Source organism: Anser anser (genome assembly GCF_964211835.1).
Source record: "Anser anser genome assembly, chromosome: 5".
NCBI lineage: Eukaryota > Metazoa > Chordata > Aves > Anseriformes > Anatidae > Anser > Anser anser.
The window spans coordinates 61060555-61088544 of NC_139725.1; the positions used below are offsets into that span (position 1 = coordinate 61060555).

The window sequence follows — 27990 nt, forward strand, 5'->3', positions numbered from 1 at the left end:
GCAGGTAAGAACTGATGATGTGGGATGAGGACTGATGATTGAATACTCACTCTATGCTCAGTTCAATCCAGTGAATAATTCTCTAGTAACAAGCACTCAATATTCACAATGAATTGCCTTTGACCAGATGGGAGGTGAAACAAAGATGTTGCAATAAACTTCAGAAAAATAATGCTGAATACCTGAATACCCAAAGGAAATAAGATCTGCTCTAAGATGCCCCACCAACCATGTATTAAATAAATATATTTTATATTGAAAATTATATCTTCTCTTGACTTTATTTCCTCTTGGCTTGTATATTTACTCAGATGGCTGTCCTATGTCATAGACATGCATCTGTTACACACCAATGGTCTTCCAGTTACCTTCATATCCTTTTTTCTTTTCCTCCTATCTAGTGTGGCTTCACCATGCCTTTCAGATGTGCCTTTCCTCCTGTTGCTTATCACGGTGCTGAGATTCAGGGTTTTATTTCTCCTTCTGGAACCGAAGCTCCCTTGTCTTCCCTGTTTGTCCTCATGGAGACCCAGAGACATGGCTTATGAAGCAGGACATTTTTTCTCACGCCTGACACTGAAACCAAGTTCTGTCTTCACAATCTGTCTGTAATATTTTAAAATGAGTAAGTGAGTAACCAGATCCTCTTTGCTGCTTTGAAAGTACCAGCGTGAAGTTTTACTCCTGATAATGTACACTGTGGACATATCCAGGGACCTCAGCAGGGTGAAGCAGGAGCTGTGCAAGCACAATCCGTTAGACTACTCAGCCATTAGACTACTTCATATGGGTCACATTATGATATGTAGATGGGGTGAAGATACTCAAATAGACTCAGGAAGAGCAGAACAGCAGCATTTCTGTGACTCTGCACCAGACCCTCTTCATCTATATTGCTTGCACAATGTCCACAGGAGTGATTTATCTGCAAGCTGGGTAATCTGCCAGGGAATAATAGCAAGGAAACAAAGAATGCTCAGAGTATGTAACAACACATCACATTTAGATGTTCTTTCCCCCAGAAGTTCTTTAAGACAGGAATCTAAGCACTACCAGGTACCAAGCACTCTAGATGCCAGAATTTATTAGTGAAAGTTGCTCACAAGCCAGTATGCATACTGTGTGCAAAGTAGGACCTCAGCAAAAATAACCTGCCTAAAAGATGCCCAAAATCCAGCTCCTGGACAAAGTCTTTCTCAGTATATATTCTCTAGCTAGAGGATGAGGACTGTTTTGGTATATATACTCTGGTAGGCCCCTGCATTGCACTGTGGTACATCTTTTTACCTCTGTTTGTAATTAGAGCTGCTTTTTGATTGGTCTTGACAGCAGTTTGAAGTGGTCTTTTTGTTCAGAAATGTCACCAGGAAGTATATTAATGGAGAGATGCCAAAGATATAAAAGCTACAGAGTCCCAAGTTACAATGGAGATATATTCTTGTGTATATTCCAATGCAATCTTTGTAATATAAAAGCAGAGACAAAACATCTCCTGCGTTTCTTTCCTCCCTTGAATTCCATCTTTCACCACCCTATTCCCCTTGCAGATTGGTGAGCGGCAGTTGCTAAATATATGCATAATAGTGAAAACCACTACATAATACACTGCATTGAAAAAGAGTCCTGCCAGGCTTCTAGGTCAAGGGAAGGAATATCTCTTTCTTTCCTAGTCAGCTTATCTTCCCATTTGTCTCCTTTCTCTTTATGAAAGAGCTGATGGGGAAGGTCTCCAGTTGAAGGAGCTATTCAGAAAAAGACCTGACATTTTGAATCAAAATTCACACTGCCTCCAAACATCCTAGTGCTATTAAACAATAATCAAAGTAGAACGCAATTCATATTTACTCTGAAAACAAAATACATGCAGGTATTTGATTTAAGAAAATCCAGATAAATGCCTTTTAGAAGAAATACTTGAAAAATGGTGCAAAATGGATAGTTTAGGTAGAGTGTGAAAAACAAAGTAACACCTGAACCTATGGGATGAAGAGACGAGCAAACAGTAAGCAGAAGCACGGATGTTTGCATTCTTATTCTTTAGAAGAATGCATAGGTAGATGGGGACAAAGACTTGGAAAGGGTCCCCCATTTCACCAAAGCACACCCCTGGCGTCACAAGCACTTTGGTGACAGGCTCGGAGATTCACAGCACAGCACACACCAGTCCCCACGTGCCATCATTTCTGGCCTCCGCGTCACACAGCAGTCTCTGACAGTGACACCAAATTTAACACCTTCAGTGCACCGAATTAACACTTTCAGTTTCAGTGAGAACTCAGATGACACTGGGGAGATTTTACCCCAAAACTATAGGTAAAAGCAAAAAATTATAGCCCTAAACCAAGGACATGTGTCCATCTGATCTGTGGCACAAATTCCTTCTCGACCCCATGTCTGTCATCAGTTTAACACCAACTGTGAGATAAATCACCCACTGCTACAGAGGCTTCTCAGGATCAGCAGAAGCACCAACAAAACTCAGATGGAAATCCATCCCCACGAGGATCTTTCAGAGGAGGCTGGAGAAAAGCAACCCCAAACCCAAATTTGGCAGTAAGGGTGGAAAAAAAGTCCTTTCATGGTCTTATAAATGGTCAGATTTGGACCTAGATGCTGACTTTAAAATGTTGAGCACCCAACATAAGAAGTGTGTCCTGGCCCACCGCTGACACACTCTTGCCTATCTCCAGGTAGTGTAGGAAGCAGATAAAGAGGAGTGAGCGCTTGGATGCTCAGGTTAAAATCCTTTGTTATTGGATTCTAGACTTGCAGATGTAGTAGTTTTGTCTGGTTTTCTGATTTCATTGCCTCCATCAGACACCCCATAGTCCTGGCCAGCATGCCACTGCGACACAAATTGTCACCTGAGCTGTAAAGCGACCCCGTGGCAGCCAGGCAGGCAGGGATTGTACTGGTTATGCTCAGGATTCCCAGGCAAATTGTATTGGGATGTAGTGTTTCTTGGTAGGTTAGGTTGATGGTTGCAAAGAGCAAGATTGTTGCAACGAGCTCGAACACCAGGGAGGACCAGCGAGGTGTTAGCTAACCTCACTGAAGACCCACGGCTTGCAGGGGCCCAGACAAGTCCCACACAAGCTCTCGTGGTTTGCCACAGTCAGTGGCCTCATGTCTCACATACAATACATACCCAAAGAAATTCCACAAGGTGACAGGAGCAAGTGTAGAGCAGTTGTGAGATGCTTCTTGGCACACCACCTAAGTGTGCCCCTAGGACATTTGAACGCTGCAGCAGGGTGAGCAGGGATGCTCAAAAGGGAATTATTGCCACGTATGAGATCTCCAGACTGTTGCTGAGCCAGGAGAGTCCCAGATCCACGGTAGCCTGTGTGTCACCAGACACACAATTCTGTAGACTGCTGCTCAAAAGCAGTGATCTATAGGATTTCTACTGCTAAAACCCTTGTGTAAGAGTTTTGCTAAGCAGCACAATCCAAAGGCTGTATCCTGCTCTCAGAGACACGTACACACGGCCCCCATTAATACGCACTCATGTTGAATGTATCTGCCTATTGCCTGGCACCAGGACATCCCAAGGTAGTAGAGTGCCACAGGAAGCTTCTCGCTCTTCAGAGGCTGGATTAGAAATGCTTTAGAGCTAAAGAAAACAGCTTCATTAGAATGACCCACTGTGCTTCACAACAGACCTGACTCCATCACTTCTTGCCCCTGCCCTGCCTTCCCTGCTTCCCTGCTACAGGATAAAAACCAAACAAACAACAATACACGCATCTGCAAAGCCTCCAGGGGCAAAACTTTCCTCTGCAGCCTTCATCGCATCTCTCAATCTCATATTCACAAGTGCAGAATTCATTGTATAATCCACACCCACTCAGCACAGAGATCATTCTTTGACATCAGAGGAAAAGTTAAAGTATTAAGAAATAAAAGAATATGTAATGGAGATTTCCCCAGAGCAGAAAGGAGTGGAGAAATCTGCCATCACGTATCATGTGTCTCACTAACAGATACATATTCATTCTGCTTAAATGTATTCTGGTAGTTCTTATGTATTCCTTGTAGTTCCTAACAATTATATCTGATCTCTTTGTTAGGGACAGAAAATGTAGACTTAATAAGATGTCAACAGACAAGGAGTATAAAGTAATTGCCCATTACGCTATAAATGTGTTATAATCATTTGCCAGAGGGAAAAGAAGTCTAATTGAATGAAAACTCTTGATGGTTTCATTATGCTTCTATTAAGAGGCAGTCAGCCCTCCTGATCCAAATACAAGGCTTGATGCTTCTTGCATCTACATCCGCAGAAAAATGAGGTAACTGCAGTTTGCCAATGGATTTGCAGCAATGCAGGGCTGGAGTAAGAGAGATAGGAGTCAGTCCTGAGCATTTCTGAGCCAGGATGAAATGAAAACATTTACCATGCATGTGACTGAGGAAGAAAAATTCAATACAAATGAAAGCAAAGCTAAATAAAATGCCAGAGCTCTTTTCAGCAATGCCAGGAATCAAGTAAGGGCTGTCTGTGGGGGGAATGCAAAGAGCTAAATTTCTGCCTTTCAAATTGCACTGCTAAAAATCCAGGGTAATTATTTGCTTATTAGTTATTTAATAAAACTTCCTCTTCTCTATTCTCCCTGCCACCCAGGCAGAACACAGCTGTTAAATTCCCTTTCTGTCTTTGCCAAGATCAGCCCAGCCTTTTTCAATCCCTCCCTAACTCCCCCTTTCTCTGCTGCATCTTGTTCAAGCTTCTTGTCCTTGCCTTTGTGCCCTGCATAATTCCAGCTCTTCCCCACTCTGCGTGCTACCCCCCGCACATCCTCCGTGCCCTATGTACCAACTTCAGCATCCCGTGCATCTGCTTCTCTGTGAACCTCTTGGCATTTCCCCTGCTGCCACTATTCACAGCTTTCCTGAGGCGCTTCACAAAGTCATCTACTCACCTCACCTACTTTCAACACTTTTTGAAGAACCTTTTCTTCCATGACCTTAAATAAACACAACACCTGGTGGCTTCACCTGCTTAGTACATTACAACAGGGACTGTCGCTCCTCCTCTGCATTAATCTCACTGAATATGTAGCTTCAGTGCCGGTGCATTTGCCCGTGCTTCCCCAGCCCATCTATCTTGGTGGCTGCTGTAAGGTTGTTCGTAAGCTTCCTCTGGCAGGAACTGTGAATCTCCGAGGGGTCCCACCTACACTGGAGGTCAGACAGAATGGACACTCCAAAGCTGTGTTGTCTCTGGGAAAAAAAAAAAAAGTCTCATTTTGATTCCTAAATGTCTATTTATTTATTTATTTATTTATTTATTTTTTACTGTGGGAGTAAGCACCAGTAAATAATGCCTTTTAGCCTCTGACAAAAGGCTGACTTTCCTTAATTGCTCTCCATGTGTTTCTTAAACACCATGCACAGCTCCCTGGGAATCTGCAAACCTGCCCCTTTGCTCTCCCTGATCAGACAAGTGAGTGCAGCTTCCTGAGCAAAGGTATTCTGCTCTAGGTGAGGGCTCCTTGCAGCAGTGAGGATGCTCTCTGGAGGTAGCAAGGAGCAGTGATCCGTTCTGAACAGGAGTTTAAGGTGGTTAGAAAGCCAGACTGCTTCTGCTCATTTGCATGTATGCAAGATCCTATGTAAGTCAGGAGCCAATTTAAAATCATACATTATACATGTTGTGCAAACAAAGATGTTGTAACCAGGACCATCACCCAAAACAGAGGGAAACTGGATGACCACCTGCCCAGCAGTGCGTCCTTCTGGCCCTAAGCCTTTAGGCTTCCCTGTCCTATCTGTCTACCTACCTGTTGCATACCTACCTGTATGTCTGTTGCATACTGCCAGAGAGGGAGAGGTAGCTGGGGGTACAACCGTGGAGGGAAACTTGGGGGACAAAAGGCACAGCTCCATCGCAACTGAGGCTTCACTGCTTCGTGCTGCAGTACTACTTTGTTACTCTGCATTGCTTTATTATCTTGCCTTCATTTAATTGGCTTGTGCACTTAGGTGAACAAGCCATTGCAGAATTCTTGAATCATGAACATTTCAGTTAATTTCCCATCTCTTTTTGGCTGGGACAAAGAAACCTATTCCTTTTGCCTCCTTGGAGAGGCTTGCTGCTGTATCCTGTTGATAGGCTCTGCGCTCTGTCTCAACTCCTCTCTGTTTGCAAAGCCACTTGCTTGTGTAACGCAAAGGTATCTTGCACCTGCTGTAGAGATTTACTTTCATTGACACCAACATCCTGGGCTTATAATAAGATGGTATTAGCCAATTCCAAAATATTGGCTGGGAAACAGCCGTCTCAGCTCAGGTTGTTGCTGAGAGTCACACTTCAGCATGCACTCCTCTGCTTCAGCCTGAAAAGTTTTTGTCGTGTTGTTTCAGGCTCTGCAGGGAAAATTGCTGGTGGAGCTGTATCTGCAAGTGGAAATGTCTCCCTCCAGACAGTCTGGTCCAAAGCTACCTGGAGTTAATGGATTTCTTTCCCTAAGGCTTCCAAAGTGGATTACATCTAACGGTGATGAACTGGTTTATAAACAGAGGAATAGTCTCTATTTACAGGCTGCCTTTCCCTGAGCAGATGAGTGGTATTGGTAGTAAACATACAGCTTCTTGTACGTAGCAGTGGGATTACTTGTATCTCTGCTTTTTTATATATAGATATAGATACTCTCTGTTCAGAAAAACCCAATGGAAGAAATGTAGCTAAAATGCTGTCTGCAGCCCGACGGACTGATAGACAATACATTAAGTATTTGGGGTGAAAATGGGATGGACTGAGATGATAAACAAAAATTGGATTTCATGTAAAAGATAAACAACGATCACTAAACCCATGTTGTTTAAGATTAAACATCACTGTTATTTTTAACATCACAAAACCAAGTCAGTGCCAAAATACCCAAACTGTTTTATCACGTTAGCCTATAACTAAAACTCAGCACTTTTAACAATTTCTTTCAGTGTAATGCAGCTATGTTCAAAGCAAGGAATATAAAGGTATTAGTATAAATGAGGAGTAATTCTGCTGAAATCTTTAACCAAAATTTTCAGACTGGACACGGAAAAGCAGGACTTTTTGTTGGATAAATCTTATTTTTAGTGAGAATTGAACCCTCGTCTTTCCTGCCCTTGCAAAACCCCTCCAAGTGGAAAGTTAGGCTCTGACCTCAAAAGCATCCTGTATTTTAGTCGTGTTTTGCTGGTTGCCTTTCAATTGCAGCTGTTCTGAGAGGAGAAAATCTGACTGTATTTCAGAGTGACATCAAAAGTGTAGATTTTGGAGAATAATTTTAGGCACCCAGGCTTGAAGTTTTGACCAACGGGATTGCATTAGTGTAAATAACAGCAAAGCCACAAACCTGGGAAAAAGAACAAAGCAGAAAGATCTTCTCAAAGAAGTACAATCCAACTCCTGCAAAAGCTGCCACGGATTACCATAAGGCAATAATTAATGACCGTTGCTGCTGGGTCTCTAACTGATGCAGGGGGAATATTGATATAATCCTATTAGTGTGTTGCTCTCATTAATGTACTTATGTCAATTAGCTGAGCATTTTAGCGGAAAGGTGAATTTATATATATATATATATTTAAAGTAACATAGATTTCCAGTGCAAAAATCAATTTTGAGCAAGCACCAAAGATCAAGGTCCATTAATGAATCTTATCTGACACTAATGTTGTCTAATTACATTAAAATGTCAAAACTAATTTAATGGCATCAGAGCTCCCTGCTACATAAATAAACACAGGTTTGGTTACATTTCTGAAGAATTTCATTTCAAGTAGAAAAACGTGAGTGTAAATTCAAGTTTTGCTCATTTTCCACATCTCTGTCATTATTACTTGTTTGGAAAGCTCAACAGCACATTCACCAACATCTCACCAGCAAAACAATAGAGCTTTGTGGGAGCATTTAAAAGAATGTGAATCTGGTTGTAATTGGGCAGAAAAGAAGAGGGAACAGAGACTGCAGTGAAGATGCAACAAGGGTTTTCATCACTCCAACACACTCGAGCCTTGAAAATGAGTTGAAATAGACCTTGAACCAACAACCGTTCAAATGACTGATAACTGGTTCAAAGAGAGGAGATTTTAACCTAATTCCCATTGTGTTTTTTCTTCAACAAAATAAAACAGAAGACTCTTTCACAGTTGCCAGGGCTGGAGCCTCTGTAAGAGATTATGAGACATGCAGCCAGTTACTAAGTTCAGATACAAAAGCATTTCTGATTGGTTTCCCGCAAAACGAAAATCTGTTATAAAACCTGCTATTAATTTTCCATTGAAAGAGCAATTTGGGAAACTGTCTTCCTTTGTGCTCTAACTAGGCAGCAGATGGTTCCAGATAAGTTTTAGTTGGTCATATTGATTTCACTGAAGGGATGTAATTTTGTTTCTCAGCTGAATCACAGAATCAGAGAATGGTTGAAGCTGGAAGGGAGGTCTGAAGGTCATTTGGTCCAACCCCCCTGCTCAAGCAGGGACACTTAGATCAGGTTGCCCAGGACCATGTCCAGACAGCTTCCGAATATCTCCAAGGAGGGAGAGCAGATTAAAATATGGGAGACGCATCTCAGTCTCCTGAAATGGCAGAAACCTGCTGCAAAGCAGCTACAGTGTTGGTCCCGCTGTTGGTGAAGTGGTCACCAAGAGGATCTCCTTCCCTTGTGATAGCTCAGAGACATCTGCTTCCTCCTGCAGCAGCATTTGTGTGCAGGGAATATCACTGGCAGACCTGGTGCGACACGCAGACAACAAGCAGACAAAGGACAAATGAGTGACTGTGTGGAAAAGACGTGCAATGTGGTTTTTTTTTAAAGGCTGTCCCCAGTGTGGGCTTAATAAATAATTAAATCCTGTTATTTTCAAGCTCAGATCCATTTTCACACAAATGCACTTTCAACTGCAGTGATAAAAAAAAATAAAAGAGGGATGCTTTTTTGTTGATTTTTCTTCAGTGCAGCCCTGAAGCAATAAACCAAATTGACTGCTAAATTTAGACATGAATACAGTCTGGCCAAGTCATCTTTGAGTCTATAAATTTATTAATAAGGGAGATCAAGACTAGTCAGGAAAGAATCCCTGAGATGCAGAGCTGCTTCCACTTTTAGTGGGTCAAGGATAGTCTGGGATTTGAAACACGTTTTGTAATCTCCAATTTATATGTCTAGGTCTAGGTTTCTTCTCTTAGCTGTGGAAGAAACCTCCACAGAGGAGAAGCAGCTGGCTGGGCAGCCCTGACCAGGATGTCCCCATGCCAAGGGGCTGCTTGTTCCAGCCCAGCGATTCCACACTGCTTCCTCCGGCTTTCCCTGGCACTTTGGCTCCCTCCCCTTTTTCCCAGTTGTTAATCCTGACTTAACTCCTTCCCAAACAATGGCCCTCATGTCTCATTATCATGCTGGTCTTTCTGATTCTGGGCTGTTCCTCGTTCATGCCGCGTTTGGTGTCTCTATTTAGAAGAGAAACTCTGGCATAGGAACACCCAACACGTAGATATAACAAGGTCTCAGGATCTCTCATAGTGAAAATAAGCAGAATAAGAGCTCTTTTCTAAGCAGTATTTCCTATGTGTTACCTATCAAAGGAGTCCCTCTGAAGCCCTAGCCGGTGTCTGCATGTTTTCTGCAAAGCAGGTATGATGGTTGATGCTCATATTCCTCACACAGTCCTTAACCTTTAATCTTAGACATTTCACAGAACTGTCCAGTCAGGTATCACAACTTCTTCCAGATAAGAAAATAAATCCATAGCAAGAGTAAATGATATATGTCCCCAGTGCTGCACCAATGAGGATACAGCCAAGTAGCCGACCCATTGCGTGGCAAGGTAGGAATTGAAAGAGGAGGGATATGAATAGGGAACTGGTTCCCTTCACTGGAGAAAATCTTATCTTCCCAGAGGAGGAGAGCAGGCAAGGAGATGTCACCTCATAGTAGTTAATGCCATAATCTGTCTTACTGCCTTTCTTCACATAACTATACTTCTCAGGCATGTCAAGTCATGGCAAGAGCTTCTTTCTTGAAGAAGCCTGGAAGCTTCTCCAGGAATTAAACCTTAGACTTAGCCTTGAAAGACTTCTCTCATTTCTCTTGTGATCCTCCTGCCCCATCCAATGCATTTCTTCTGCAAGGACAACATGGGTACAGACAGTAGGGTTGTAGATTTTATGTTTAATACTTGGGGAAACGGCCCCATTTGGTGTAGATCTATTGTCCAGAGAGTGGTCAGTGTTGGATGAAGGATCAAGACACTTAGTTACATCTGTCTACCATCTTTTCTTCCTGTCCATGTTGTGTCTTCCTCTCCCAACATCTCCTTTCACCTTCCTTCCTTTTCTCCTCTTCCTTCCTTTTCTCTTCTTCCTTCCTTTTCTCCTCTTCTTACCTGGGGATCACTGTCTGCAGTGGGCTCGCTCAGCTTTGGAGTGGCAGATTGTGCCAACAGCACAGCTGCTGCATGAAGTAGGTTAAAAACTGAAAAAGCCAAAAGGGATCTTCCAAGACACGGATGCGGGGGAGGAAAGGTGTCGGATGAGAATGGAAGCTCTGTTGCCAGAGAGCCTGCTTTCCTGTGGTAATGCACCTCTGCAGGACTTGGCAAAGGTAAACATGAATGGGCTGTGCGATGCAGCTGCTGCTCTCTGGGGTTAGAGCTTGCACTTAAGAAAATTACAGCCTTTTAGTTACTTAGCAGGAATTTTCCACTTCCGACTGCTTTGCTGTAACACTTGTGTGCCCATCACCCTTGTGAGTCAGGGACAGCAAGACAAGGACCTGCTCCTGTGCTTAGAGCATGAGCCTGAAGCTGGGGCACTGCTGTGGTCTTGACCCTGTCACTGACAGCATATAAATCAACCATCAAGTTTGCAGTATCAGTCAGTGACTCTGAAGATCACAACTCAGACTAACTAATGTTTGAATTCCTATCCAATCCCCCAAGTAACAGAGTCAATCCAACTCACCTCTTCCAAGTGGCTTCAAAGAGACTATTTACCCAAGTCAAGAGAGCAGAACTGGATCCATGGCAGCACACACAAGTGTTTGCTCTACTTGGCCAAAATTCATTTCAAAATGTGTCAGCATGAATGTAGGTGAAGTACCACTTTGAAGAAATGAGGACATGATGAAGATCAGTGTGACAAAACCATGTCTCCAGGACACACTGTAAATGACAGCCTAACCTTTAGACCAGGCATCCTGCCCCAGCCTGCCCCAGCCTTGTATGCCTGCCCCAGCCAACTCGAGACTTGTACAAAAGAGCAACCTCTGTTCTCAGAGCAATCAGGAGAGCAGAAAGCAAAACTGGCTTCCATCTGCACAAGAAATGGATGGAATTGCTGCAGTTCAGTTCCAAAAATGGAGCATGACAAGGCCTTTACCTCCTTTTCTGGGATCCCAAGAAGCTTATAAGATGTACATAGGTTGGCACCTTGCTTGTGTTGGAAAGCCTCAGGTTCAACTCATTTGATCAGGTTGATCATTTATAGGTAATCTGAGCTTCATAATCAGCCCCTGTGGGGTTTTCCAAATTCCACATGGCAATGCCAACACATCCCCATGCCCGTGCCTATTCAGTGCTTGCCCTCTCCTGGCCCTGTGCATTACTGCGTGTGCTGTTCATCCACACATTTAAGAGTTTGCAATTTTTCCTCTCCTCCTCCAGTTCGAAGCTGGCTTTCCCCATGTAGGATTTTGCCCTTTGCTAGTAGGAAGGAAAAAACCACACAACGCAATTATGGGTGAAAGTCCCTCTGCTAACATCCCCAGGATATAAACTTGAAGTCTGAAACCAGGGATATTAATAAAATTGCTCTCGTTATGCTGCCTGCTTCTGGTGATCAAATCTGCCCTCAATGGACCTGTTTTACAGAAACAGAATGAGGGTGATACAATTCACAGCTCCTGGTGTCATTAAAGCCCTTGCACTGATGGGGAAAGAAGTCCTGCTTAGAAACACCTACTTAAGAGTTTGGGTGATTTTTTTTCCCTTTAAATTCCCCAAATTTGGCATTACTGGGCAAAGAAGAGATAGTGCCCTAGAAGCAACCACTGTCACCTATTTTCCCCAACAACAATTCTCACATCTACTTGGCTATTCTTCTTAAATTGCCATCTAATTTTCAGTATAAAGAGGGTCTAAGTTATTTACTTTTCCATGATTGCAGCTTTATTACAAACCTGCAAGAAAAATAAGAGCTTTCGTTGTTGTTTTAACTCCTTCAAAATTCTGAATTCAGCTTCCCCACAACACACATGACAGAGGAAAAAAGTGGTATTTTAAAGAGCACCCAGAATAAAGGTTGACATATATTTTCTTCTCATTTTCTAATAAAAAGCAAGCAAATAACCATATTCTTGTAATTAGTACATTCACTAAATACCATGTATTTTGCATCAGGACTTGGAATGACCTGAAACTAAAATAAGCACATCTCCAGAGTGACTGTTGGATGCAACAAGGGACGCAATTCTTCAACAGACCCATCCTCAGAACAACACGGGACTTCACAAATGTGACTGACGGGTGGTCTGTGCACGAAAAATAACAGCAAAAATAAGCAGGGTGAACACTGTCATTTAAATGACTTCTGCCACTACAAATCTAGGCCAGATGCAGCCCTGGATTTCCAGTCATTTAAGAAAGAGCCTCTTACAAAGAAAATCTATTTTGCAAGATACACAAGTGAAAGAGCTTGGAAGGTCACCAAACCTAAACAGTTAAAAGCAATCGCGTTTCAATTAAGTTGAACTGAAACAAACAGGCTTTAGAGAGAACGGTAAACACAGAAATGTTTCACTGAGCATTGAGATTAACAAAGACCATATCTTCTGAAATGTCTTTAAGAGCCGTCTCATCGCTGCGCAGCCATGAGACATTGCACTGCATAAATCCCCAACTTCCCCGCACCAAGCGAAGCACAAAAATTAAATAGTTTTTCCCTCCGTTCGAGATTAAATAATGGCAATACGGCCATCCGAAGCGTAGTAAAAAGGAAACAAATGGATACGCGGTACTAAGAGAGTTAATTATAGATGCAGATTAAAAGGCAAGACTGAGTAGTGGAAGAAAAGGAAAGAGTAACCTCCGGCGCAGAGATACTGACATGCAGCAGTTGTCAGTCACCTAGCAACAAGTTTCCTATCCCTGCTGTGCTCTTTAATTCAGCAAATCTGCTCAGGATGTTGGGCTGTTCTCCTGACAAAACGCATTATGTAGTAGACTAAAGGATACAAAAATCCACTGTACACAACACTCTGCTCCCTATTGACCACTGATCCTTTCTCTCAACCCACAAAAGAGGCTTGCATAATGCTCTGAAAAGAGAAAAGTCTCAACAGAGAAAACATTTGCTTGTAATTGAGATTGACTACATAATGAAAATGATGTTCTTTTTTAAATTCAGCTTGTTGAGGCCATGCTTTTTGTCTCCTGGCTCTCAAAACCCATCCCTGCTGGGAAAAGGGGCAAACATTGTACAAACTCAAACCTGTGGGTTTTTTCCCTTCTTTTCACTGGGAGCACACACACGCACGCATGCACGCACATGCATTTTGTAACTAAATGGCCAAGACCGGCTTCTAAAGACTTAAACAAGTTTGAAAAGAGAGAAGACAAATAAGAAAATTGTGGTGTGTTTCTGCATCGGAGGAAAGTTGCCTTACTTCTGAAGGAATACTGGGGTGGGGAAGGTTGAATATGTTTTGTAATTGTTTTGACTAACAGGTACCGCTGTCTGAGAAGAAAAGTTTTTTATTCACGAGTCCATGCAGTAAATTATAAGCAAAAACAGGAATGATCTGTGCGCCCACATAAAGTCTGGATTGTGCTTTGAGATAATGATTATCTAAATACGAAGAATAAACAGGGTGTTGAGCTTAAAAGACCCAAGTCTTGACCCAGCGAACTCTCTTCCAGTCTGTGGCAGAAGTCTGGTGGAGCGCTTCTCAAGAGGAAACACAGAGCAGTGTCACTGCTGCCACCACCAGGATAGCTGGTGGTAGCTAGGTGTCTTGTCCTATGTCTTAAACCTTGGTTGGTCTTCTTCAGAAGACAGTAGCATGAGGAAGGAAGGAAATGGGGGAGAAATTACAGCCCCATCCAGTTCACATGGGTGCCCACAGCAAATTCAGCAGAAGAAAACAAGCCCTCTGAAGGCTCTGGGGTTTGACTCTAATTGACACACACAGCTCTTTGGGATGGAAATGGTTCATTTGTTCTCTTTGTATAACACCTAAGGAAGCAGAGGCCTGGCATCCTAGGAGCTCCAGAGGTGCAGGTAATGGCACTCGCACATGACAAACCTTTCTACTGATGTAGACCAGCTGACTCAGCAAATGTGAAACTCCAGCTACACGAGTGGTAGCCTCAGAAATGATCTGGAGTCCCTTATGGAGTAAGACTAGTCAGTATGTCAGTGTGAAGCATGAGGTTCATGTCCCAAACCATGACAGCAGAGGAGAGAAAACTGGTCCCAGGAAATATCACGAAAACCTGATTTCCTCAGGATCCCTTTCGTTAGAGAAAGGATGAAAGGCAAGGGCCATGGTTTAACCACCGGGTGTTTCTGGAGTTAATAAAATACTTTCCCTGCTTGTACCTATTATGTCCAGATCCTCATTCCTGCATCTCATCTCCCTGCAGAGGGAGAGATGTGACCACACCTCACCTGGTCCTTGACTTTGCTCTGCCCAACAGAGCATCCATTCCCCTTCTGACTTCACCCATGTAGCCCCAGTATGGGGCTGCTCTGAGCTGTAGTAAGTTGGGGAAAAAATTGAAAATAGATGTATCTTATTTGGTAACTTACACTCAGATCCTGTTTTTGTGCTTGGTGTCGCTGAGCCATGGCCAATTGGTGTGGGCTTTCCTCAGGGTTCATCTCGCAGAATACGGATAATCGTGGATAAATGCTTCACTAATAAGAGATAGGTAGTGCTGACTTAATTCTCTGGCTTACTGAAACATGTTTAATAATTTCTCTTCTCTTATCAGTGCTTTTGCCTCTCTAACATTTATTCTCATTTTGTATAATTTTATATATCAAATAACAAGTTGATTCTTTGCTTCCTTTATTTTAATAACCATGGCTCTGAAGATATGGAGGGTTAATAACAATGTGAGTATAACACATCTGTTAAAAAATAATGGATCGGGAAGGGCTGCCATGAATGTGTTGTGTGCTCACAACCAAGAAAAAGCAGAGTTATATATTTAAAACTTTCCCTCTTAAAAAAGATTCCTCCTCTGAAACCAATCAACTCATTTTGAATTTTTTATTGTATTTTTTATGCAAAACCAGAAATTATTTTCAGACAGAAGATAAAAAAAATTGTGAAGATAATTTCAACCGATGAATAAAAACCTAAGGAATAACTTCATGGAGCTGGGAACAATCAGAAGATAAAGTGCAACAGCAGGAAAGTGGGTTATGTGAAAACCCCAAAGAGTTGTTAAAAACATGAAATAATAGAAGATTTAGAGAAGTCCAGTGGAATTAAAAAAAAAAAAAAAGGCAGAAGACATGAATAACTGTGGTACTGGTGAAATACATTTTGCTATCTCCAAAACCAGTGTAGTGTTGTTTAAAGTAGAACTTAAGACCCCCTATCAGCCAGAGAGTGCTGACAGATTTCATACAGGGGTTACAAAGAAAATCCCCTGAGAAGGAGTTGGATCAATCATAGAATATACAAGAGTCCAGACTGCTCAAAAAATGGAAAAAAAAAAAAAGGTAAATATTTAGACTAAGTAGTAGCTTCTAGTACTACAGAATGAAGAGAACACACAGAAGTATTTACACCTATTTCTGGAGCTTTGCAAATATATTCAACAGAGATATTTTTTTTAAATCTACCTACAAGAACGACCTGTGTAAATCCTGGCCGAGCTTAAATCTGTGCAGCTCCTTCCCTGCCGAGCCAGCGCACACCAGCTGCGAAAGGGACCTGGTATTCTAAAAGCAGAATTTCTGCTATGAAGGATATTAATTTTCAAGTATAGCTTTTGGAAAAGTTTTATCTTGGAAAAGATAAAATTGAAGTGGACACTGGGGTCAGTGCAGAATAGTTGGATCACGTCCCACCAAAAATAGGAATCGCAAGGGATTCTCCTGTTGATATTTTAAACTTTTGTTCATGGAAGTTTTAATCAATTAAAATGCATTATCTACCCTCTTAACTTTCTCAGAGAGGATTATCTGACATTTACTATTCACCAGTTTTGCTGAAAAGGTTAATAGTTCACAGGCTGAAGTTAGAAGTAAACAGAATTGATCATTCCTAATGCTTTGGCTGAAATGGAGGGGCTTTGTGTTGACAGGCTAGGAGATGTAATGAGCCTCTAGTACATTCTTAAGGCTTGTTTCATTTGCTCTGTGAATGGGGAAAGTAAAATTATAGTCTATAGGTGTTTTCCATGGTTCTTTCATAAGCAGGCCTCCTGACACCAATTAAAGAGATTATGTCATCAACTGAAAAGAAAGCTATAACCTTGTATGTTAATGCCGTGATTACTTAAGACAGGGTCACTGGACCCAATAGAACAGTGAATGACCTTGGTGAAATTAACTTCAGAGCTCAATTCCTAATTAACTGTTTTGAATGAAAGAATGTGTGATTTCAGGCTATTGGTCAAAATATTCACTTTTTTCTGTACAAGGACTTTGCCACCAGAAGTTAGTCTCCAATAGCATGAAAAACGGGAATAAGATTAGGAAATGGCAAACAGCATGCCCAGAGCTTTATGAAAGCAGATATTGTGCCCTGGATATTTTGTCTGAAAAAACCTTATTCTCTTGAGACTTCTTTACCCACAGTTTAAAAATTACAATCCTCAGGAGGAAATCACACATTTGAAAACACATCCAGGACAGCTAATATTGAAAAAAAAAATTGCTCTAGAGTACTAATAAGCAACTATGTAGAAAATATAAATGTATATTTATAAAAATTATAAACTTACAATCTCATTTTAATAGAATTGCAGCATATACAAACATCTTGTCAGGGAATTTGTATTTTCTAACATCGGAGGAATGTAAAAAGGAGACATGGAAACATTTTTAATGTGCTGCTCTCCTTTGTCAGTGGGGTAAGAGTAGTGGATGCTCCAAAACCAGAGTAGATGGTCAGAGTCCCCCTTGACTTTGCCCAGTGTCACAGGCCACTCTCTATCAGAGATATGTGCAGTCAGCCCTCATGCTGTAGTATTGTTAAGGGCTGTGTTCCCCTCAAATCTGTTGCTCAGCAGTACATCTACATTAGACCTCTGATCAGCTACGTTAAGCCTCACTTACACATGGTTCACTTTACCAGGAAGAAATACACATCTGAAAACATTTTCAACACTCACAACCATCTGATCTGGCTATGAGAAAAATCAATTAACCTGTCAGTCTTTTCCTAATTTTCTAAATTTCCTTTTTATGTATGGTCCAAGACACATTCAAACTAAGAGTGCAAGTCTTGAGGATGTTGCTAATCCAATATTTCAGCAAGGATCAAATTCATCTTCAAAATGGCAACTTGCTTCATGCAAAGAAAACCTTCAGATCTGAGCCGCTTGTATGAACACACCCTACTTCCATGGGCTTGAATTCACAGGATCGAATGTTATGTTTAGAGTTTATTGAGGACTTTAGTGAAACCATTAAATAAAGAAACTGTAAAGGAAAGTGATTAGAGTTTATAATATAAGGTCTCTTTAGCGTACTTTTTTTTCCTTTTTTCTTTTTTCTTTTTTCTTTTTTCTTTTTTCTTTTTTTTCTTTTTTCTTTTTTTCTTTTTTCTTTTTTTCTTTTTTTTTCTTTTTTTCTTTTTTTTTTTCTTTTTTTCTTTTTTTTCTGTCGGATTTCAGGTGATGTGGAGAGAGAACTTGTGCTGACTTAACGACTCTTTCTTGATGACATTTTCTGGCTGGCATTGATAGTGCCTTTTCTCATCTCACACCATTGTCCCCAGTCAACATGCTCTCACCCAGACGGGAGGACAGCACTGCTCAGACACACTGGGCTGCCCCTGTAGACCATGCAGGGTGGTAGAAAACCGGGCCATGTGCTTTTGTAGCTGTCTTGCTTCCCTTCTTTCATGTGCGTGGATGAGTGTGCACATGAGGACACTGGCTGTGAGAGATGGGCTGCCAGTGTCTCCCTATTACTTATTATACATCAGTGCCCGGAGGCTGTCACTGTGCCCTGGATGTACTTGGTGCTCCACACGCACGCTGACTAAAAGGGAAGAGCTCAGCGCCACGTGGGGGTTCCTCAAGTGTTATTATTTCCTTTTACAAAGGGGGAAGCATTACAGGAGTCTAGATCTGATGCCTAAATGAACCTATGAGAATTGGGGCTTGGCTTCTTCACAGCTCAGTGCACTGGGCTGAATGTGCACGTGTGTGTGGGGAGGTATGGTCCCCTTATTAACAATGGGTTAATGGAGATGTCTATGCCAGCTCCAAGTACGGCAGAGGTTCCTTCCCCTGAATGCTCTGGATGTGCTCCTGTTACTGAATGATGCGATAGAGCTGGTTCCTCTCTCTGGCTGCTGTGATGGGATGAGGTAAGTGAACATTGAAGTAGCTCAAGGAGGGGAGTCAGGAACCTCTCCAATCCGCCCACATCCAATTCTACTGGTAGAAGTGATTAGACACCATGTGCCAGAGAAAGCCCAGAGTACCTGGTGCTCAGAGACAGCGGAGATATCTATGTGCCATGCACAAAACCCCACAGGGAGTCTGTACCCATGCCAAGGAATGAGCCAGCTTCCTGAGACCATCTCCATTCACAAACCACATCTGTGCCAACCATACAACACTGCTGGTTGGCCACCAGGCCGGCTGCTCCTCTCCTCACGTAGAAACAAAATCTGCCTGGGCTTGGACACAGGCATTCACTGTTCATGGGAACACTCTGAAACATCAGAGTGGGCAAAAGTGTTTTCCCACGGTCACCATGTTATAAAAGAGTGTGATTAAAAGGGGATCTACATCCAGCTCTAGGGGACAGCTAGGGAGACTGAAGGAGATGCACCAGCAATTAAACTGGTGCAAGCTGGGTAACATCGCTGATTCCTGCCTGGAGTTATGGCGTGTGGATGGGGAGGCATTAATTAAACATTAAGATTTGTGAAACTTATAACCATGTAAAACAGGCAAAACAAAGCACACAATTCAGTTTGAATCCAGCCAAATACGAGCAGCTGCTTTCTCTGATATAAAAACAAACAAACAAACAAACAAACAAAAAACTAAATTGCATATAGCTTTCTGGCTTTATTTTTTATTTTTACTGTAGGTCAAAAATATGCCCCTTAGACTGGGCAGGACTGTAATCAAACAAGCCATGGGTTGGACATCACCAACCTCACAGTGAGTTCAGTCGCACAGAGCACACTTCAGATAACCACCTTTCACTCTCTGGCCCCTGGCTAATAAATGGCAAAGGAGCAACTGGTAAATTTGCTGAAAGGTGCAATTAAAAGTGATAGGGACATTCTGCCTGCTGAAAGCAACGTATTCTTTACTGCTTGTTTGTGGAGGATGGAAAAGAAAAGGAAAGGAAAAGATTTCTCCCGTCACTGTGGACCACCCATGAAACTTTTTGTCTCCTAATTCTAGCACCATAAAGAAAAGAGATACTTGTTGCTTAAAGCAATGCCTGGAGCTCTCATGTGTGTTTCTCCCCATACAGTAAGGCTTTTGGAAGCTAATCGCATTAACATGTTGTCAGAGTAAAAGCAGGTGTTGCAACACCTGCATTTTCTAAAGCTGAATTTCATTAAGAATCTTTGCATTTTAGGAGGGTCAGGGCATGTGGTTTATACAAAGGTGATATTTAAGGGTCTGGGGCTGCACAGAACCACTAAATTGGAAAGGTTAATAACTTGTGTCATAAAACCCTGCAAATTATTGGCTACTAGAGCTAAGGCCTGGATAAATTGGGAGGAGCTGCTCACTCCCTCAAGGGTAGAGAGGCCTTACAGAGAGATCTTGGAAAATTAGAGGGCTGGGCAATCACCAACAATATGAAACTTAACAAAAGGAAGTGCCAGATTCTGCACCTGGAAAGAGGCACCCCTGGATATCTGTACAGACTGGGGGATAAGAGCAGCCCCACAGAAAGGGATGTGGGGGTTCTGGTTGATGGCAAGTTGAACAAGAGTCAGCAGCATGCCCTGGCAGCCAAAAGGTCCAGCCGTACCTTGGCTAGCATAGCACTGATGGCTGGTCAAGGGAAGGGATTGTCCTGCTCTGTGCTGTGCTGGTGCAGCCTCACCTGCAGTACTGTGTGCAGTTTGGGGCACCACAGTGTATGGTCATAAACTATTAGAGCTCAAAGGAGGATACAAAGATGGGGAAGGGTCTGGAGGACAAGATGCATGAGGAGCGGCTGAGGTCCCTTGGTTTGTTCAGCCCAGAGCAGAGCAGGCCGAGGGGAGGCCTCATGGCGGCCTGCAGCTCCCTCACGAGGGGAGCGGAGGGGCAGGCGCTGAGCTCTGCTCTCTGGGGACAGCGACAGGACCCGAGGGAACGGCATGGAGCTGGGACAGGGGAGGGTCAGGCTGGGTGTTAGGGAAAGGTTCTGCACCCAGAGGGTGGTCGGGCACTGGGACAGGCTCCCCAGGGCAGTGGTCAAGGCACCGGGCCTGCTGGAGTTCAAGAAGCATTTAGACAATACTCCCAGACATGTGGCCTTAATTTTGGGTTGTCCTGTGTAGAGCCAGGAGTTGGACTTGACGATCCTTGTTAGTCCCTTCCAACTCAGGATATTTTATGATTCTGTGATTCTATGATAGCACCAAGTTGTCTGAACAAATTCAGCTCAGGCACTATTTTCAGAAGTGGCAGTGAAGTCAGTTTGTGCAGTTAAGCTTTTGGCCCATGCTTTAGCCTTTGCTGGGACCCAATTACAGTGCTCAGTGCTTTACAGGATGCAGCTCCTTAGATCTGGCCTTTGAGCGTGTAGAGCTGAAGTCATCAGGCTCTCTGGCACCATTTTCCTTCAGAAGCCAGGTCATTGTAAACGAGGCAGGGTTTAGTAAATAAATGTTGTGGTTACAAAGAACATGACAGTAGCAACACTAAGTCTGGAAGTTCTCCTGGTGGTGGGGGTTTTCTAGGAATAACAAGCAGCTTACGGGTTAGAAGGCCCAAAGTGGAAGACCTGTTTACTCACATGAGTAAGGGCTACCAGCACTAGGAGGGGTGGCAAGATTAAGTTCTGAAGGAATGAAGTGCTAATGGGTCTGACACTGAGGAGGCTCTGAAGAAGCTTGCACAGTTGAGGATATGGCCTGTGACATAACACATTTAGCCATGCAAGCTTCGTGTACACGTCCATGTCATAAATACCAGCAACTTGTTAAGTGCATATAATCCCTCCCATTAGAGACATGAATGCTACTTCCTTGTAAAAACCATGGTAAAGTCTGAAGAAAATACACTGCCTTGTGCCAGCACTCAGTTGTACACTGAATCATATGAGAGGGGAATAAATCTTGTTTGAGATGCCCTTACTGCAGCAACAGCCCTCTCCACCACTTGTCCATGTTTGATAGCATACCAGAGCAGCAGAAAGAAGTTTGAAAAGCTCTGGTAAGAGCAGAGAGGTTATTTCTGCAGGGCGGACGGTGGAGGGCAGCAAAATATCCATCTTCCAGGTAAAAATCCTGGTGCTGATGGTGCGGAGAACAGAGACCTAGGATAACTTAGAGAGACCACTGGAGTCCAAGTGAAAGTGAGGCTTTCTTACACTGCTGGTCTAGGATGAGAAGATTCAGAGAGTATTTAAACTCAGTATTGCTATGAATGTACTGTGAGGTTTGGAGAGGTCCAGTTCTGAGTCCTTTTGTGTACCATGGTCATATTTCACGTAATGGTTCAAATTAAGAATTAATATCTACTTCTGTTAGGTATTATTAATCTTATTATTACTATTAGTCTCATTGTTATTACTGGCCTCATTACTCACTGGCCTCATTACTCACTGGCCTCATACTCATGCAGCATGATCATACTCTCATGGCCTGTGCATAACGTACTGCATGGTTTCATTCCAGCTCACTACAGCTTTTAGCACAAATTATCCTTTTCTGAAACTTGCCAGCTGCCAACTACCATGGAGAGAAGTGCTCTCCCCCCTGACCCTCATCCCTTCTAGGTGCAATGAGTTGCCCCTCTTGAATGCAGTACTTCCACAGGATGCCTCTTGCCCTGAACACACATGCTAGACACCCACCACAAGGGAAATCATTTACTTACTAATATCAGTTGAAATATTTAGTTCAAATGCACAGGAAAGCAGTGGCAGGCTCTAAACAGAGCAAGGTAGATTTGTCTTGTAAACGTTTTAGAATAAAATCTTCCAAAGTGGAAATGAGAGATGGGCAGCAGAAATGACTGACATCCGCTTCCTTCCTTCAGTTGTGGGCTATTTTCAGATATGACTGACAATGTCTTTCCTACTTCCTTCCTCTGAAATCCACTTACTTTTGAGTAAATATGCTGCGCCTTCCTTCTTTATGGCTATTAGCAAGTGCACAGATCCTGGATAGCAATTACTTTTCGTGCTTTGAAGATGTCAGTGTGTTTCCACAGCTATTTTTCACAAGAGCAGCCTTCCCAAAGTAGCCTGAGAAAAAGGAGCAGCTGCCCATAGCGCTGGAGAGCCTGCTGGGGCTGAGAAGGCTCCAGTATCATCAGCTTTTCCCAAAAGATGCTTCAGCAGCAATTTCCACATGAGCTAAAAACAGTAAAATACTCTTATATAGCAATCTTCACACCAGCTGATCTCAAAGCACTTTACAAAGGCAGCACCACTATCTCCTTTTCCTAGGCAGAAGTGATCAGTCCCTGGATTATTTGGAAGGCTATCTTACAACCAAAAACAGAAGAAAAGGCAACTTGAGTTCCCCAGGCACAGCTCCAGACCATAGGCCACACCACTCCATCTGCCCGACAACAACTAGGGCAGGCAATAAAGCTACTTTTAAACTTTTTGCTGGTGGATAGTCAAGCCTGTATTACAGCAACCTTGATATTCAGATTTAGGATGCTTCTGATTCAAGTCCTTCTTGACAGGTCTTCTCCTTCACCTTGAAGAGCCCTCCCTACAAGGCATATGAAACACAGGGGGCTGTGGGTATGTAGCTGCACGATTGGAATGGCTTGAGGAAAACAAGCCATTAAAACCTTCCCTCAAACCAGGCGGGATGCTGTGTCTTCCTGAGCTGAGAACCTGGTGCCAGGGAGCCTCAGAGCCACGTGCTGTCCTGTCCCTGTGCACGGGGACAAGTGCTAATGGCAGTGCACGCTTGGTTCAGAGCTGGTGTGCGAGGAGATGGCTGAATGAGACTGCACGTTGCAAGAGCTGGAGCAGTCAGGGTGAGCTTCTCTTGACCTCTTCCTAATGTCAGTGTTTGAGCACAAAACCTCGGGCTTTCATACACTACATGTTTTCATTCATTTTTACTGATACATTCATGCTGCAATTGTTCCAGGTTCTTCTGTTTCCATTTTCCCTGGGGATCAGCGAGTCAGGCACATACAAGACATCTTCTGCCAGCAGTTACATGCTGCTCTTTGTCACCGTGCTCCAGCGCTGTACCATGAGGAAACTGCTCCTCTCAGCTTTGCTGCGCTCTTTTCTTCAGCTGGGATTTTTCCTGACAAAAGGAACTGGAGCCCTCTTGTGTCGAGTTTTGAAGCTTGCAAAAAATCTCTTCAGAAAAGCAGAGACACGCATGGATTAAGCCATCTCAGCTTCACCTGGAAGCTGCTGACAAACTGCTATTAATAGGCATCAGTCTGCTCTGCATCGTCTTTGCTTTAGTAGCAACATTACATAAAGTGATACTCCAAAATAGACTTCAGCTTCAAAAGCTACAGACTTAATTATAGAAAGATAAATTAAAAAATCTTATCATATAAAAGCAGCCTCCTCTAATCTCAGTGACCGAAAAATGTGGCTTTTTTAATCATTGGAGTTCAATTAACAGGGTACAGTATAAGCCAACTATGTAGGAGGCATATATTAGAGAGAGCAGTGGTGATTAAAGGATTTGCAATTTCACTTGAATTTCAAAGCCGAAAAGAAGAAATCAATCTCTGTTCACACCTGCTACACAAAGCTGTGCAAAATGACTGATTTCCACTTATGGAAGCTCAGAATGAGTTTTCCAAAGCCTGAGAGCTTTCAGGATTTGGTTATGGCAGAACAGAGTACACACTTTGGAAGAGGTAGCATTTTAACTACTGAGAATTCCTAGGATTGTTTCAAACAGATGTAAATTTAGGTTTATTTTTCATTAATTTTATTTATACATTATGCTTTTCTGTCTCTTTCAGTGACATCAACTTGACTGTAAAGGCTGATATTGAAACCATTTTAAGTGCAAGTACCAGCATTTTCTTTTGAGAAAATAGAATATCTATTTTGCAACTATGATTATTTCACTTTTTCGAAGCTGGGGAAAAATTAGCATTGTATTTACCTTTGTTGTTGTTGTTTGTTTGTTTGTTTTGTGGGGAGATATTTTGATTTGTTATAATACTCTTCTGATTTAAATTTTCTGCAGTGGACTTATTTAAGACAGCCTACAAAAAGTGTTACCTGTGTTTTTAAGTCCTGTAAACTGGCTTTGAATAGTCTCTAGACAGGGATCCTAATTCTATATCTTGCCTTCTAGGGCCATTTTATTAGAAGTTATCGGTGTTATTATTTACTGCAAATTGCAATGGTATTCTGCAGACATGTGAGATGACAAGGTCCTTGTTCTATCTTGCTCACACTGGCTCAGAGAGACATAGCCTATGGAATAACATCACACAGTACATGGCCTTGTAGAGATATACTCTCTGAGAAAGCCAGTCTTAAAAGGTCCCGTGAAGGAAACAGTTTCGAAACAGGATTTTGAAGATGGGAAAAAGAGAGGTGATGTTATTAGTGTGAGGCCCAGTCCTCTGAGATGAGCCCCCTCTGTCGCCTGTGTAACACTTTGAAGACCGAGACCAAAGCAGAGGGGGCTTTCCCAGCAATGCAATCAATAGCAAAGAAGTAGATGCAAATATTGTGCATTTCACTGTTTTTATTGCACATTGGCTTCTCCCCTGCTTCCAATGCAATTCAAGACCATGTATTTCCTGTGAGAAAGAAATAACCTAAGCTGTGAACCAAGAGTCTCCACAGTAACTAGAGTTTTCCAAGCTTGTTAGATAACATAGGGACATGGCTTTTTATGAGCTGCTGAGACACCTTCTGAAAACTCAGACCTTGTAAAGATGTTTCCAGTTGTTCTGTTGCAAGAAGAAGTATTAATAAAAGTACTCAACAACTTTAAGTCACTTAAAAAAAACCTGTCTACATTTGGTTTGCAATGTAGATATATTCAGTACAGGTGAATGCCATGTTTGATCTTTCTCTGTTTTGCTTCCTGGTTCTCACCATATGTCAACGATCGTGATTATAATCTGACACAAAAGTGTATTCAGAAAGTGATGCATTTCCTCTACTTGTGGTTAAATACAACACCTACAGAAAAAAAATATACTACATGATTTGAGATTGCAGTAACAGCAACTGGATGAGATAACACAGGTATTTCCGTTTTTACTGTCTGGATTGCAAAGCACATCAGAGATTAAAAACCATAGCGCAGTAGCTGACTTTCACCACGGCACAGCTGAAATGGAAATAATTGATGCCAATAGTACCTTTCACTGAGACAGGATTCCTAATACCTCATGCAAACAGCAGCTGCGTGTCTGAGAGACACCAAGCTCTAACGAAGCAAAGAAGGAAGAGTATGACAGAAGACATTACGGTAATGTACTGTAATGGGACTTGCTGATTTGAATAAAGTAGCATGTTAAACACTCCACAGTCCCTTTACTGTGTGCCATGGCCCTATTTACAACTCTAAATTTAAGATATTTGCACTTAATACAATTTGAGACAAGCCAACATGTTCAGATTACAGTATTTTTCCATTTATTTTGCTGTGAACAAGCTTTGTGGCGGCATTACCATCGTTCGCCTCTCAGATTCATCTTTTGAAATGAAACATTGGTCCCAAGTCCAAGGTCAGGAGCAAGTCACCTGTCAGAAACACTACCACTCTTGGAAAACAGATAACATTTGTTTTTGTAGTCATTAGAGCAATAAACATGCTTTATTACCTACTCATAATGAAAAAGAAAACAAAACATTAATAAACTTAGCTATGAATAGCTGTAGAGCTGTAGACCATCTGGAAGGCCACAGCAAATGGCTGAGACCGTCCTCTACATGCATGTGGTAAGGGCAAGAGGAGTGCGAAGGTCTGGGGCTGCCATGGTGAGCGCTGAGGCAAGTGGAGGCCTGATGCCCTGTGGAGAAGCTGTCCCCATGGCATTTCTTCTCACCAAAGCTGAGCTCCAGGGCAGTCAGGATTTTCCACACCTGAGGCACAGCCTCAGCCCTGGGCCTCCCCAGGCGCCTTCACGCTCTGTGAGGGGCTCAATGTGCCTTGTGCAGAGGTAAGTTTTTAATAAATACTTCACAAACTGGTGCCGAGAGACTCTGCCCCCAAAATGGAGCTGGAGTGGTGTGGCTGATTCTCCCTTGGGGGGCATGATTTAAATTCACTGAGGGACATGGTCCTTCCCACCATGCCATGGACTGATCACCTCAGGACAGGTGACCTTCTAAAGTCAACAGCGTGACACAGACAAAGATGAAGAAATAATTTGATTAACAGAAAAATTTATTGTTGAATACAATGATTTATTGGTCTGATACAGCAGGGCTGCTTGCAAATGGAGCACAGCTGGGGGTAATCTCCCAGGAAAGAGCTCCTAGGAACAGCATCACCATGAGGATAATGTGGTCAGTGGAAGAGACAAGATGGAAGGACTGCCAACAGCTGAGATGGCAGCCTGCATTTGTAAACGGAGTCATGTTTTCTTTAAGCTATCTTTTTCATTTGTAAACTGTTTATTGCAGCATCCATGCCAGGATTAAGCCCTCCCTGAGGGGTACTACACAGACAGTGCAAAGCATTTGCCAGACTCACAGACCTGATGCCTCTAACCTCTGCTCAGAGACTACAGCAAGTCCCTTTCCTCACAGGGCTATACTCACTTTTGAGTTGCAGAGGCACCGCTGTTTTATCATTCTTGATCACGTTCATATTGTGAATAGAGGAATTTTTCTGATTTGCTGGTGAAGCCTTGTTGTGGTTTAACCCGGCTGGCAGCTAAACACCACACAGCCGTTCGCTCACCCTCCCCCCTCCCTCTCTGGGATGGGGGAGAGAAACGGGAAAGTGAAGCCTGTGAGTTGAGATAAAGACAGTTTATTAAGGCAGGAAAATAATAATAACAATAATAATAATAATAGTGATAATGGTAATAGTATTAACAATAATAATGTGTAAGAAAACAAGTGATGCACAATGCAATTGCTCACCACCCGCTGACCGATGCCCAGCCTATTCCCGAGCAGCCGGCCCCCCCACCCCGGCCAGCCACCCCTATATATTGTTTAGCATGACCCCAGATGGTATGGAATACCCCTTTGGCCGGTTTGGGTCAGCTGTCCTGGGTCTGTCCCCTCCCAGCTCCTGCTGCACCCCCAGCCTGCTCGCTGGCAGGACAGAGCAAGAAGCCGAAAAGTCCTTGGCCTGGTGTAAACACTGCTCTGCAACAATTAAAACATCAGCATGTTATCAGCGCTCTTCTCATCCTAATCCAAAACATAGCACCCTGCCAGCTACTATGAGCTACTTAACTCTGTCCTAACTGGAACCAGGACAAGCCTGAAAAAAAAACACCTCAAGTCTTGAAAAACTTGAATTGCAACTGAAATGGAGATGTTTTCTGCTTTAATTCCCCTTCCTCCCACCTCGTCCCCCTCCCCCCGCATAAAGTCTTCAATAAAGAAGACTTTCCTTGTTCCTTTTCACCAGTCCCTCAGAAGTAGGGACCCACAGGTTGAAAGCAACAGGTCTGGATGAGTGCTTCCTA

General features: G+C 42.8%; 1 long non-coding RNA gene across 2 annotated transcripts; it reads right to left on the minus strand.

Moving 5' to 3' along the window:
- Window positions 1-818: 818 nt before the first annotated feature.
- LOC310900398 lies at window positions 819-27904 on the minus strand. 2 transcript variants are annotated; one of them, XR_014585105.1, is made up of 4 exons: window positions 27783-27904; window positions 11372-27194; window positions 4926-5226; window positions 819-941 (listed from the first exon to the last, which is right to left on the minus strand). It is a non-coding gene; the product is annotated as an uncharacterized lncRNA (long non-coding RNA). The 2 variants fall into 2 exon arrangements; XR_014585106.1 differs by lacking the exons at window positions 819-941; window positions 4926-5226 and adding an exon at window positions 10203-10341 and having other exon boundaries at window positions 10378-27194.
- Window positions 27905-27990: the final 86 nt, after the last annotated feature.